Source organism: Sciurus carolinensis, chromosome 9, assembly GCF_902686445.1.
Source record: "Sciurus carolinensis chromosome 9, mSciCar1.2, whole genome shotgun sequence".
Lineage (NCBI taxonomy): Eukaryota > Metazoa > Chordata > Mammalia > Rodentia > Sciuridae > Sciurus > Sciurus carolinensis.
The window spans coordinates 81,770,834-81,784,550 of NC_062221.1; the positions used below are offsets into that span (position 1 = coordinate 81,770,834).

Genomic DNA, 13,717 nt, shown 5'->3' on the forward strand with positions numbered 1-13,717 from the left:
GCAACAATGTCAATGTAAGTTATTATGCATTATATTTCTGTTTATAAATGCAATTGTAGAAGTCAATTTAATTACTCTGTGTCTCTAGGCTGTAACTAAGAAGGGACCACTTATTTCTGGAACTTACCGGTTTGCTCCTTCTTGCCTCTACACACTGCTATTGCATGCCTTTAACAAGAACAACAAAAAGAAGTGTAAAATCAAGGGAACTTATTAAAGATGCTCATCCCTCCAGTGATAAGGACAATGCAAATTAAATGTAGTTATATACCACTTTATGTACTATCAATTGTTAAAGTTGATATGGTATGGATGGGGAGAAGTAACTTTGCTGATGGGAGTATGGATTGCTATGAAAACTTTGGAAAGCAATTTCTTAGGAAAGTTGAAGGTGCTGACTGATTATTTTAGACATTTAATATAGTAGATACCTAAATATCTATTCTGGAAAATTTCTCCCAAATGTGTAAAAGATGATTGTGTTCTTAATAGAAAAAAAGAAAACAATCTACCTAGCCATCCCTTAGTAGGGGAATGAAAAAGCATATAGATTTAATTGATAAAGTGGAATGCTACATAGCAATTAAAGTGAATCAATCAGAACTTCATGTATCAAAATAAATACATATATAAATGTCAATAGATTGAGTAATAAAGTGATTTTTAGTGTGATGATGTATATATAAATTAAAAATATATATAAACTACAGTAATATATTTTAAAAATATAGGTGCTTAATACTGATGCATACCAACATTAGCATAGCGGTTACTTCTGGGAGAGGGAGAAGAAACAGGGTGGGGTATTAGCTCTATCTGTAATATTAAATTTTCCTTGCAAGGCATGAACTGGTATAAATATAGCAATGTGTTAATATTTGATAAATCTGGACTTTGGACATATAGGTACCAACTGTATTATTTTCTTTATTTCTGAGTACCTTTGAAGTATTTCCTGTTTACAATTTTAAAGTTAAAAGTAAGTTTTTGTTACTTTTCATATTTATAATTACAACAGTACTATTTATAAGTAAAATGTCATTGCATATACAATTTTTATTTTTAAAAAATTCTTTGTATTCTACATATATTAACTAATTTTAGAGCACATAGTAACCCTGCTAGGTAAATACCTTTAGCTATATTTTACAGATGCAGAAATGAAAGCACAGGCCAGGACTGTAGGTTTTGGGCTACTATTTTTATTCCTAATTGCAACTCTGCTGTCTCTCAAATTTCATGTTTTCTTATACATATATATGTATGTACACACACACTGCTTACATGCCTATGTCCTTTGTCTTAGCACACTTTTATCTAAAAAATGCATCTTCTTAATTATGCTGTGATTTAATTAAGAATAACAGTAGATAATAAAAAGATCTAGTCAGGCACGGTGTCACCCACCTGTGATCCCAGCAGTTTGGGAGGCTGAGACAGGAGGATTGAAATTTCAAAGCCAGAGCCTTGGTAAAAAAAAAAAAAAAAAAAAAAAAAAAAATGAAAATAAGAACTCACAATGGTAAGGTAATTTCTGTAATTTCTAATCCAGCTCCACCAATATTCTGCTGAATGATTTGTGGCAGGCCTTTCATTATTCTGTTTTAGCTTCTCTATTTGAAAACACAATTGATCAAAATCTGTCTACCTTAAATAACTGCCATGAAGATAAAGTAATGGAATTTGTTTGGAAATACATTGAATAATACAGAGTTAGGTAGAAAATTATAGAATATTGCTTATTTTTAATACAAAGTTTGAGAACCTATTCTAACACTGTTCAGAATCATTCTCAAAATACAACCTCTTAAGTATGAAACTCAATTATTTAATAAACAACACAAATTCTACTATGGTATCTGTTTTTTCTTTTTTTTTTTCTGTCAGAAACACTGCTCCTGTGGACTCGAATTCTACAGAGTTGAACTAGCTTGTGGTTTAAACTCGTGACTCTTGCTTCATTGTGGTTCAAGGGAACCCATGATTCCTGGCTTGAAGACAAGATGCAAGGTCCAGCTCGCTCTGAGCACAGCCAGGGTGGCTCTCTGAAAACACAGCACACAATATTGATCTCTTTCTGTGAATGAAGTTCAGAATTAACCAGGAGTCAATTATTGCTGGCATTTAATTGAAGTCAAAAACACCAGGAATTGCAAAGCAATTTAAAGAAATTGTGTTAGTGAGATCAGGAAATGGCATATTTGGGTCACACAAAGGAAATAATAAAAGCTTCAAGTGGTAATCCTTATGATTCCAAAATGGCCAAACCTTATAACACTGTGCTTAGAGAATTAACTAAGTTTAATTAACTGAAGTATAGAGGAACTGCCTGTTTCTTTGGCATTCTGTTATTTGTTTTTTTTTATTGTTAGCCTTCATCCTAAAAGTGACCTTTAATTTCTACTTTCTTAATTTTGTTTTTACTTACATAACTTCTTCTATCCCTTTTTCTTATGTCTTACATGTTCAATAAGATTATAAAATGGCAAATTCTAGAATCATCATTCTTTGGTTTTCATCTGAGTGTTTCAAAGTCCTGTGGTGATATCTGCCACACAATAATTTTCAAAATTTGAAGCCCAGGAATTTTCCTGTACTTTATAGAATTGTAGAAATCCTTACAAATCAAACAGGGATGCCCCTGTTTCTGAGTTTATGTGTTAAAATAAAAATATAGGAAAATAACTCTGATAATGTTGGAGGAACTGAAGACAGTCAGGCAGCATAACTGGAATGAGATCCTGCAGCACCTACTCAGTAAACAAAAACTATCAGAGTGCATGGATAAAATCAATGTTATAGGGAAAAGATAATTAAGATAAAAGGAAAGCTGGGATACACTCATTGATATGGAGATTAAAGCATAGAAGATTTGACTGAGCCAGAGTTCAAGTGACATTGATGAGAGCATCAATGGCAAGAATTCCTTGGATAAATCAGCTTCAAACACAAGAGTACCTTGTTATCTCCAGATGCTGTGACACCCACAGGGAGAGGTCAGCCTGAGCCTAGGGAAACAAGTCAAGCATCAAGGTGGGTCTGTTAACTGGAAGAGAGAGAAGCTGTAACTTTTCAATAGATACAACTTCTGCCAAACATGATGAGTAACACATGACTATGTGTTTATATCTTAGCCAACATACATGTGGTTTGCATTCTAAGCTGTCAACAGGAAGATTATTGTCAATCTTTGAATGCATTACAACATATTCTAGACTCTGAATTAATTTTTGAATCTTTGTGGATGTTCCTGGTAGAAAATCTGAACTGTTTAGCTACACTTGTAGGTTCTGTACTATGGAGAGACTCCAACTGATTAAGAAAAATAGAAGGATGGATGGATGCATAGTTGGATAGATGGTTGGTTGACTGGCTGGATGAACATATAGATAATTTTCAGGATCCTTGCTCACATTTGCCAAATTGGAAGCCTTAGGAATAGAGTCCAGGAATCAACATATGTGAAAGCTCCCCAACTGATTCTGACATTTGGTCAAGCTGGAGACACATGCGCTGTTGTAGCAGACAAGAGCGGAGCATATCACATGAAAACATAAAAGAAGAGAAGTAGGATTTCTTGGGGCTTAGCCTCTGGAGAAGTGGCTTTTCGTCCAGCAGTGGCAGCATTGAATACTCAGGAGAAGCTGCCATGGGAACTGATGGGCGGAGCCTTCCTTTAGAAGTTGCAGTAAAGGTGCTAATTCCTTCCTTTAGCAGTCAGATGAGCTGAATGGATTCAAAGGCCCAGAGAGCTAAAGTGCTTCAGTTTCCCTAACACGCTGTTGTTGATGATCCCTGAAATGTGTTAAAGACAATGGCTTGGAGTCCATTGAAGGAGGATTGAATTGGGTCAGCAAAGTTACAGTAAGCCTACGCCCAAAGATTCTGGAACAGAACCAGACAAATTGCAGGAGGTGATCTTTCCAAATGTAGCTGGGCTCCAACCCTGAGGTCAAGTTTATCTATGTGAAGACAAGTGCTGGTTATAACTTCACCCTTTCCTGCATGCCATCCGACATTTCACTCTGGTGGGCATACTTTTGTCTCCCTTCTCATGTCAGAGATAAAACATCTCTCCTGATTGGCTTATCTGTGATGTGCTTACCTGAGTCTTGTTCTATCCTTAGTCTGCTACTTACCTCAAATATATCCTCCCAATTCAGACCATGCCTAAAATATAACCTGACACTGACTCTTTACTCACCTCATTCTCACCTCTTTTAAGAACTTTAAGGATGCAGTTTTGCAGAGATCCCCATCTAGATTCTGAAGTCCAATCGTTCTAAGAGAAATCAGAACAAAAGTGCTCATATCCTTTTTTTTCTGAACTATGTATTAGCATGTTGGTGATATGGTGTGGTGGAAGGAATACATTCCGTCAGACCGGGCACCTGACTTTAAATTCTCTCTGTTGCTTTCAAATTGTGTGACAAGTTACTATATCACTTTGAACTTCAAGTATAAAGTGAAGATAATTCTTTTATAGAGATAGTGTTAGAATTCAATGATAAAAGGATATAAAGTATTTAACATGTAGGCATTACTCAATACATATTAAATATATTGCCTCTTTCTAACTAATCTTGTAGACACCAGAGAGCTTTTTCTTCTTTTCCCTTTGATGGGTTCCTAAGATGTGTGGCATTCTAGACTTAGAATCAGGGATAAATAATAAGGGATACAAGAGATCCTAGAAGTTCCTTGTAGGGACTTTAAGTGTCAGAAGTTGTATGCATATGCATTTTCTGGTTGAGCTTTCATAGCTCTCTTTAGATTTTGAAATAATCTGTGACCTAAAAACCCACTTAAAATGTTGGGAATCTTGATTTGGTCTGCCCTATAAATCACACTAATTTCTTCCCTAAGGTAGAAGTTCTCTTTCTGTGAGCTTCCATGATTCTACCTTCAAATATTCTCATTTGCTGTGAGCATATTTTATCAAGGGGCATTACATAGAATAGATGTGAAGATCTAGTAAGATAATGTATGTAAAATATTTTAAGTTGTAAAACACCAAGTAAATAAAAGGTATTGTTAATATTAGCAGCAACCTGTACTTTTCTGTTGCCTTTGTGTCTGTAGGATATCACCTACTGATTTGTTATGATAAAAATTATCATAATGATTACAACATTAATCATAATTATATTGTAATCTTATCACAATAGTCATTGCTGAGCAAGTTAATTGAAAACTTGGAAAAACCTAATTGCAACTGTTTATAATTTTTTCTGGGCACCATTTGTAATCTCCTATGAATTTAGAACTATAATTTTTTTAATGCTTGAAGAAATCTTCGATGGCATCTAATTTAACCTCTTTGTGTTTAGATGAGAGAAAATAAGTCCTGGTGAGAGAAAGTGACTGCCCACAGCCACACAGGTAGTTTGTTCAAAGTCAGGACAAAAAGATGTAATTAAGTTGTTTCCCTGAACTCTTTAATTGGTTAAAAAAAGTCATTAATTCGAATAATCTTTCATTTAATTTTTTAAAAAGGGAAAAAAATGCTTAAGGAAAGTCTTGTGTAATGTATTTGTTTGAGTGGATAAGGAGGAGATATAATATTGTCAAGGAAAACCATTTGTCTTCTATTTAGTATCCCTCCTTAAAGCATATTTTAATGGAGATGGCCAAGAAACTTGGCTCAATTATGCAATGTATTTTCTCCAGCATGTAGCAAGCTACATCTCAGACTCTGGTGTCTTAAGTCAAGGTGCTTTGGTAATAGGAACATTATCTAGGCAAGCTTAAATAAAAGATTATACTGAAGAAGATAGAAGCAAATCTCACCACGATAAATGACTTTTGAGAACCTGGAGTCCTTCAGGGCTAAGGCCTCCCTTTGTCTGTCTGCTTCATTCTTCTGGCCAAGAGACAGGACTAGTTTTGTCTGCTTTTTATCTTTGTACACATGGTCAAAAATGAAGTTTACAAATCTGACCCTATGTGAACTTTTGGTTCAAGCACCACAGTTTGTCTTTTTGTTCGTTCAGGTTGAAGAGAGAATCGATCATTAACTACAAATGGATTGACCCTAGGTTGCAGGGCCTACCTCTGGTCCTTCCAGTGGCTGGAAGTGAAGTATTATTTTGTTCTTTCAACCAATCCCACCTTTTCAGTAGACCTGATTCAGTGTTCATTTACTTGAGAAGAGAGAATTGCAACTCACAGGCAACTTAAAAGTAATGAAAACTTCAACTACAATAAGCTTTCTGAAATTTCTACAGTTCCATTTCTTATTTTCAGGTATTATATTTTGGGACGTATGTTCTGTATGTGGTCCACCTACGAAGCAATGATATAGGGAGTTTATGTGAGATTCTAATGACCGTGAGGGAGTCTAGTACTTTTTTTTTAGATAAATGTGGAATGACATGAACCAACTGGCAAAAACCAGTTCTAAGATGATTACTTCAGGCTCTCTTCTGTTACAAGCATCTCCCATCCCCAGTGCTGCCCTTGACTTGAGAGTATAATATTTCAATGGTACAAAATAATGCAGGGAATTGGGGGTTATTTAATGTGAAATATTTGCTGGGAAGTTGTATACTCCCTTGTAGTTTATCATATTTAAATTATGCCATATTTATGGATTATGATAGTTTCTTCAGAAATGCCATCAATGAGTATGTATTTTTGAGCCATTACCATTCTATGTGCAAATACTAAAATATGATTTTTAGTAGTTCTGTAACTACTTAACAGTAACTAACCATGGAGAGTCTTAAGAATCCAGTGCATATTGCTAGCCTTTCCATTATTTTTTAAAGGAGTAGTAATAGTATTTCACATTGCTATTATTATTTTAAACATACAGAGTTTGTTCTTTCCTTTCCTTCTCCAAAAGAGATAAAATAAATCTAAACAATAATTGGCACAACAGATAAGCTACTGTGTTGTTTATATCTTCATTATTAAGAATAAATAAATAAATAAATAATTCTGTAGCTGCAATTATTTATTAGGAAGGTAAGGCAGGAAATTTCTTAATGGAGAAGCTGAGGAGAAAGCAATGCATTCTTTCAAGGAGGTAGCTGAGATTTTTAAGAGAGCAAAAGAGAAAATTAGTTTGGCCATAGAATCTATTATGTACATTTCAAAAAAATATTTTTAACATTAACAAATAGGAGAGAAAAAGATTAAAAATTTGACTTTATTGATAGAAGAATTAAAGAGCAGAATTTGAAACAATTTGTTTTGACTTCAAAACATATGAAATTTGGTATCAATGCTTCAAGTATTAGAGTAAAAGGATTTTCCAGTTCTACACAAGGAAGCACATAAAAATGTCAATGTCCACTGAAATCCATCCCTTCTACAGATATTTGTCTAGTGTCTATAAGAGTCTAGCATTATACCAGACTCTAGGAAGAAATGCAAGAAAGAAATCAAATGGGGAGGTTTCCCTCAAATCACTAATAGTCTCAAAGGAGGTATAGTCATGCACTGATAGAGTTGGAATAAATGACTGAATGCAGAACTGTGTCAAAGAAACACAGTGTGCTATGGAGGTTCAGGAACAAAACTTCAAAATGGAGAATTAAAGTTTTTTTTTTGTTTGTGTTTTAAGTAAATTAGATTACATTATACGTGTGTGGGGAAGACAGAGAAGGTTTGATCTTGCAGAAGTAGTTACTGGTGGGAGAATATTCCAGAAAACACACATAGGGACACAGATGGACACATAAATACATGCTGTTTCTGTTTCCTCCCTTACACACACACACAGTTGTGTTTATTTGTATATAAGAAGGTCTATATTATATGTATTATAGTAAGAAATAAATAGTTTGAGGAAAGAGCCTACCTTATTCACCATTTACCTTTTTTTTCTTAGTACATAATATGGGTTTAAAAACTGTTGAATGTTGCCAAGATAGTTAGCAAGGAACAATTGGAACAATAATTATTAGAGAAGGAAAAGAAACAAATTAATTAAATGGATTTAATATGCTAAAATTTTTATGTACATTACAAGAAAAGACATTTATGTAAAAAAACCAAACTATATTTTTGCTTCTGAGGGATGATGCAAAACATATCAATGGGGACAACTACCTTCATTTTTTTAAATTCAGGGTGTGATGGGGAAAGAAAAATGACAGAATGGAATGCTTACCTTCTGTTTTTTTTTTTTTTTTTCTGGGCTGCTTAGTTTACAATTCAGAGCAGATGGATGAAACTCCACTTACAAAAGCACGTGAATACATCCTTCAAGATGAAGATAGGCTTACTGGGAAGAGAGTCTGAGAAACTGAGAAAACTGAGAGAGAATTAAGAGACTTATTTTGAGTTTGTGCCCAGTGAAAACATGCTACCCAACAGGTCCATGGGCAAGCACCTGGAGGGCTTAATAACAGGGAGATCTAATTTTCAGTTTTAATTATATACATTATTATACTGTAATCCTCTTCCCTGGTCCCAAATTTTAACACGCAGGATTGCTTTCCCTGAGTGAGTAGATTTGGTGAAATCCAGGAAAGGATGTTGTTCCACACTTGGGGCAGAAAGAAGACAGAGGAGAGAACAACGCTGCAGTAAAGAAGACAGTGAAATAAGAAAGCAAAATGAGGCAGCATCTTAAACCCAGATGTAATTATAAGGAACTAAATCCTCAGGAATTCACAAAAATGGCAAAATTGTGGGTTAGTGAGCTTGAGCAATTTCATTTAAATTTCAAAGGAGAATGTGATCTCAGTTCCCATATACTTATCCCATTTAACACATGTGATTATGTTGCAAACAGAGTTATAACCCTCAGGTCTCTTGAGTCTCAGTTTAGCATTCTTTCCATTGTGTAGAGGGGGAAGGTGAAAATCTGAAAATGTTAGGGATTTCAGAGGCTATGGTGGCAAGTACATAGGGGCATCTGATCTTTCAGTCCAACTGGTCTAACAAAGGGGGGAAGAGGTGGCCTGGGAAGAAATCTGCAGCAGCACAGGCAACAAGGGTTGTGCATTTTGGTTGAGAATTTACAAGCAATAATAAAACCAAATGAAAGTCAAATTTCTGTTGTTATTATCATGCACCAGTAAATTTAAATAATGCCAAGGCTATATTCCTCTTCCCTGCTTTGGCTAACCTTCACACCCAACCCAGCTTTGATGTGCATTGTGGACACCCAATTGGGAAAGGCATAAAACTTCTCTGCCAAAATCTACATGAAGCTGGGTGACTGTGGGCCTAGAAAACCCTGGTAAAGCCTCTTCCTCTCCGGAGCCATGCAGCATCACAGTGGTATCCTTTCTGTTAGGTATTTTAGTGGTTCTTCTGCATCCCTGCATGTTTGCCTAGGGCCCCACTCCACTCCAATCTACACCTCCTCTTCTATATTCCCCTCAGTCTCACGCTCAAATCTCACTCCTCAAACTATTAATTAACCAGTGACATAAACTCACATGTGTGCAACATATAAGCTTCACATGAATAGAAATTGTGAATGCTTTTCTCTTTTTCTTTCTTTCTTGTTCTAAAAATTTGCAAAAATTTACAATGATTTCACTAGATAGATCTTTCTTGTATATGTGATGTTCAGAGTTGTTTTCAAGTCTTTTGACCATTTTTTAAATTGAGTAGTTAGTCTTTGTAACGGATACTTTTTAAAAATCATGTCTATGTTCTGAGTATGTGTGCTTTGTGATGTCCTTCCTTCCAGGACTGCTCCTTTACCACAAGTTGGAGTCACACTGGCAGCCTGATCTGTCCTTCCTCCAGCATGCTGGTGAAACGTTAGCTCCTGTTTTGGGTTCCAGCATTTTGCGTTTTATATACTCTTCTGACTGAGGCATTCCCTTGAAGGAAAAGGAATATAGGCGTGACTCTCCTGATGTTTTTCAAGGTTCAAATCTTCTGCAGTTTCTGTTTTTCATCACTTTTCTGTGCTTACAGATAACTTCAAATATTCCCTACCACTCAATTATCACTAATTATTCATCATTGTTATCAGTCAGAGAGATGGTGGAATACATGCTAAAATACCACTAATTAGAACCAGAACATATTACTGTTGGATTACCAGATACCTTAACAGTTCTTTATATACTGTAGGCAAGTAATGAAATTTCTTTTGACATTAAGTAGAAATTAACAAAATTAAAGAAAGAAGTACAAAGCATCTTTGTGCTTTAAAAATCATTTTGTTATGTAGGATCAAACTCAAATTAGAGTCTTAATATTTAGTGTAAATCTTCACTCCCTGGATTAATTCTTCTTTGCTATGTGATGAATTACCCTCAAACCAAGAAGTTTAAAACTGTCTGTGGGTCAGGAATTAAGGCGTAACTCGTTTGGGTGGCTGGCCCAAGTTCTCTTATGAGATTTCAGTCTTGTCTGAAGTTCTAGCTTGGGAGTGATCTGCTCTAAGTGTTGCCCACAACCAGTTGTTAGCAGAATTTTGTTTCTCTGGATACTGGACTAATGACCTCCTATGCTCTCTGATTGCTGACCAGAATCCTTCAAATCCTCATCACATGGACCTGTCCATAATGTACTTATAATATAGGAACTGACTTTCATTGGAGAGGAAGAGAAGAAAGAGACAGATCAAGAATGACTATTTTCTTTGGATCTGGAGCGTCTCCCAAAACTGAAGTGCTGAAGGCATGATTGTTACAGTGTTCAGATCTGGGTCCTTTGGGAAATGATTGGATCATACAGGTGCTAACTCCATCAGTGTATTAATCCATTTTGGATTCACAGCTTATTGGGCTATTGAGAACTGGTGGATACTTTGGGAGTTGGGGCCTTGCCTTGTTGGAGGGTGTGGGCATTGAGTTCATGTTCTTGATGGATAAGTTTTGTTTCTGCTCCCTTCCTATCTCTTTCTTTGCTTCCTTGTTGCCATGAGGTGAGCAGCTCTCTCTGTTCCATCACACACTCCCAGCCATGGAGTTCAGTCTCACCACAGCTCCGGAAACAGTGGAGCCAAGTAACCATGGACTAAAACCTTGAAACCGTGAGCTCATATGACTCTTTCTTCTTTTCAAATTGTTTACCTCAGGCATTTTGTCACAGCAATGGAAAACTGACAAACACAGTGACTGATATGGGTATCAGTCTTTTTGTAATCCAACCTTAGAAATGACATATTTCATTCCTTCTGCTTCATGATCTTCACTAGAAGTGAGTCATTAAATCCAATTAAAGAGAAGAGGATTTTACAGGAATATGGATTCAGGAGGCAGAGTTTATTGGAGGCCACCTTAGAGGCTGCCTATAATACTCACCCTATATGGAAAGATGAAAACTCATTTAAAAAATAAATTATAAAAGTAAATGGATTTCCTATTTTATTTGAGGCACTGCCATACTCTAAGGGATGGAACTGTGAGATGGTACAGTTCTTATCTTATAGGAGATGGAGGTCTGGTTCATGAACAGAACTGTTTCAATGTGATCAGTAACATAAAACCTATAGGAGTCATGGGAACTGGACAAAATATATAAGATGTGATAAATGCTGCCTTCATCAAGGAGATGAAGCCTGGGTTGTATTGAAGGAAAGGGGCAGGTCCTGATGAGGGGATGGAAACACCTTCCACCATATGTCTCTTAGAGTCTTGCAACACTGCATGCATTCTGTCTCACAGTGCCCTACCTCTATATAGGGGACATGGGAGGAAGGAGGTGGATGGGAGGCAGAAGCCATACTGAGAAGGGCATATTAAACCATGCTAAGGACTTTGGACTCAGTGTAGTAAGTAGAGTGAACATGCTGAAGGATATAACCAGATATATACAGTACAAAGAATGCTGTGAGCTGAGTTCAGGACGCATTGCCTTGCCAAAAAATGGATGACTAAGAAGAGGAGCACTCTCTTCACACAACTTCTAGGACTCCCCTTTCTGAATGACTAGGTCATTTGCAAGCGTTGGGTCCCTGTGTGCATTAAACCTTTCTCTAATATTCTTCAGAAAAAACCAGGACCACTGGGTCAAATCTGTAAGTGAGATCTAGGTCAGAGTCCAGGTGAAAAGTTCTCTTTGAATTCCTTTACTTCAAATCAAATCACACATCTCAACGGCAATGCGGCACATCTCAATAGCATGTAATTTCTCACAAGTACCACCTTTTGTCAAGTAACTGGAAGAAAATGATCCAAGTTCATTTCCAGAGAAGAAAGAAGGACAGCAGTAGTGTTCCTGCATAATGTTAACCATGATATATCTCAACTCACGGCTCCTTTACTTAGCCTTGCAAATTCAATGAATCTCTAAACGCTTTAATTAGTTTCCCTATTGCCTTTCTTCCTCCACTGGGCAAATTCTGTGCCATTCACTTGTTAAAGCCTCTTTTGAAACTCATTTCTCACTTTTCCCCAAAGATCCATAGGCTTGCTATACACAATTGAAAAGAAGCAGTGAGGCAGGTAGTTAGTGATACTTAAAACTGGGTGAGTCACCCCCAAGGAATGTCTGGGAAGCCTTGGCCATCTCAGCTCTGTTCCACAGTCCACAGAGTTGGGCAAATATTCAAGCTGACCAGATTTGGACTGAAATCCATAATTTTTTGCCATTTCAGTGTGATACTGTCAGAACTTTCAGAGTGTAATTGACTTATTAATATTTACTGAACTCACTCTATCATCAAGAGGAAATATCTGGCTAAATCTGATATATGACTGTCCTCACAGTGTTGTTTGACCTCTGACTGTATGAGCTCACCTGAGCAAGGAAGGAATGAACAATTTGCATGTGCTAGTTCCCTGTGTACATTAAATCTTTCTCTAATATTCTTCAGAAAAGCCCAGGACCACTGGGTCAAATCTGTAAATGAGATCTGGGTCATCTGTATATGTAGAAATTATGTTTCCTACCAAAAAATTATTATTTTTTTCACAAAATTTTAACTTCAGAAGCAAGTAGAACAGCATGATTATCATCAAAAACTTCTTATGTTCTAGGTAAACATTTTATAAATTTATGTACAGAAAGATACTTTTTCTCCTTCTAAAGTTAGATTAATTTATATACAGTCCAGCAGGAAGTTCAGATATCAGAAGCAAAAAACACTCATTTTATTACCTACATCTTCTTAGCCGGGATCATGTAGGGCTTTAAAATTATCAGTTAATTATGACTGAGGAAAGGCAAGCTTTCAGGAAGATTAAAGGATCTGGCATGGCCCTTCAGAGAAGATGATTACTAGGGAAACTTGCAAGTATATATTAGAGGTTAATTTAGGTAATGACTGACATAGGAAACAAATGTGACAAAATGAAGTCACAGAATACTAAATTAGAGAATGTATGCACATATCGTTAGGCCTAAGAATGCTTTTGAAACTAAACACCACCATTTTGTCATTAGATAAAAATTAGCATAGAAACTACCAGAAACCTCAATTTACAAACCTACCAGTTACTAAGAAAATGGAGTTGAGTTATAACCCATTTACTAATGGGATAATTTACTATTTTGGAAAGTTATTGACTCTCAAAACTTCTGTGGTCATTTTGTGATAGAGAAGTGGAGGTATATGTGGAAACAGCCACATAAAGCCACATAAAGCCAATTCCATATTCCATACAGGAATATGATGAATCGAACAGAGTAATTGTTGGATATTTTACTATCAAGATTTTTCACATGGAAATTAATGGGATTTAGTCTTTAGACTCCTATATCATGAGTGTGTGATTACTACCTTAAAAATAGATAAAATATACATTCTAACTGACTGTAATATAGTGTCAAATCATTTTAAGCCAAACTTTGA

At 36.0% G+C, this 13,717-nt stretch overlaps 1 long non-coding RNA gene across 1 annotated transcript; it reads right to left on the reverse strand.

The window, feature by feature from the left end:
- Positions 1-2,960: 2,960 nt before the first annotated feature.
- LOC124992487 (uncharacterized) lies at positions 2,961-5,889 on the reverse strand. The gene is made up of 3 exons (XR_007110134.1): positions 5,791-5,889; positions 4,205-4,282; positions 2,961-3,008 (listed from the first exon to the last, which is right to left on the reverse strand). It is a non-coding gene; the product is annotated as an uncharacterized LOC124992487 (long non-coding RNA).
- Positions 5,890-13,717: the final 7,828 nt, after the last annotated feature.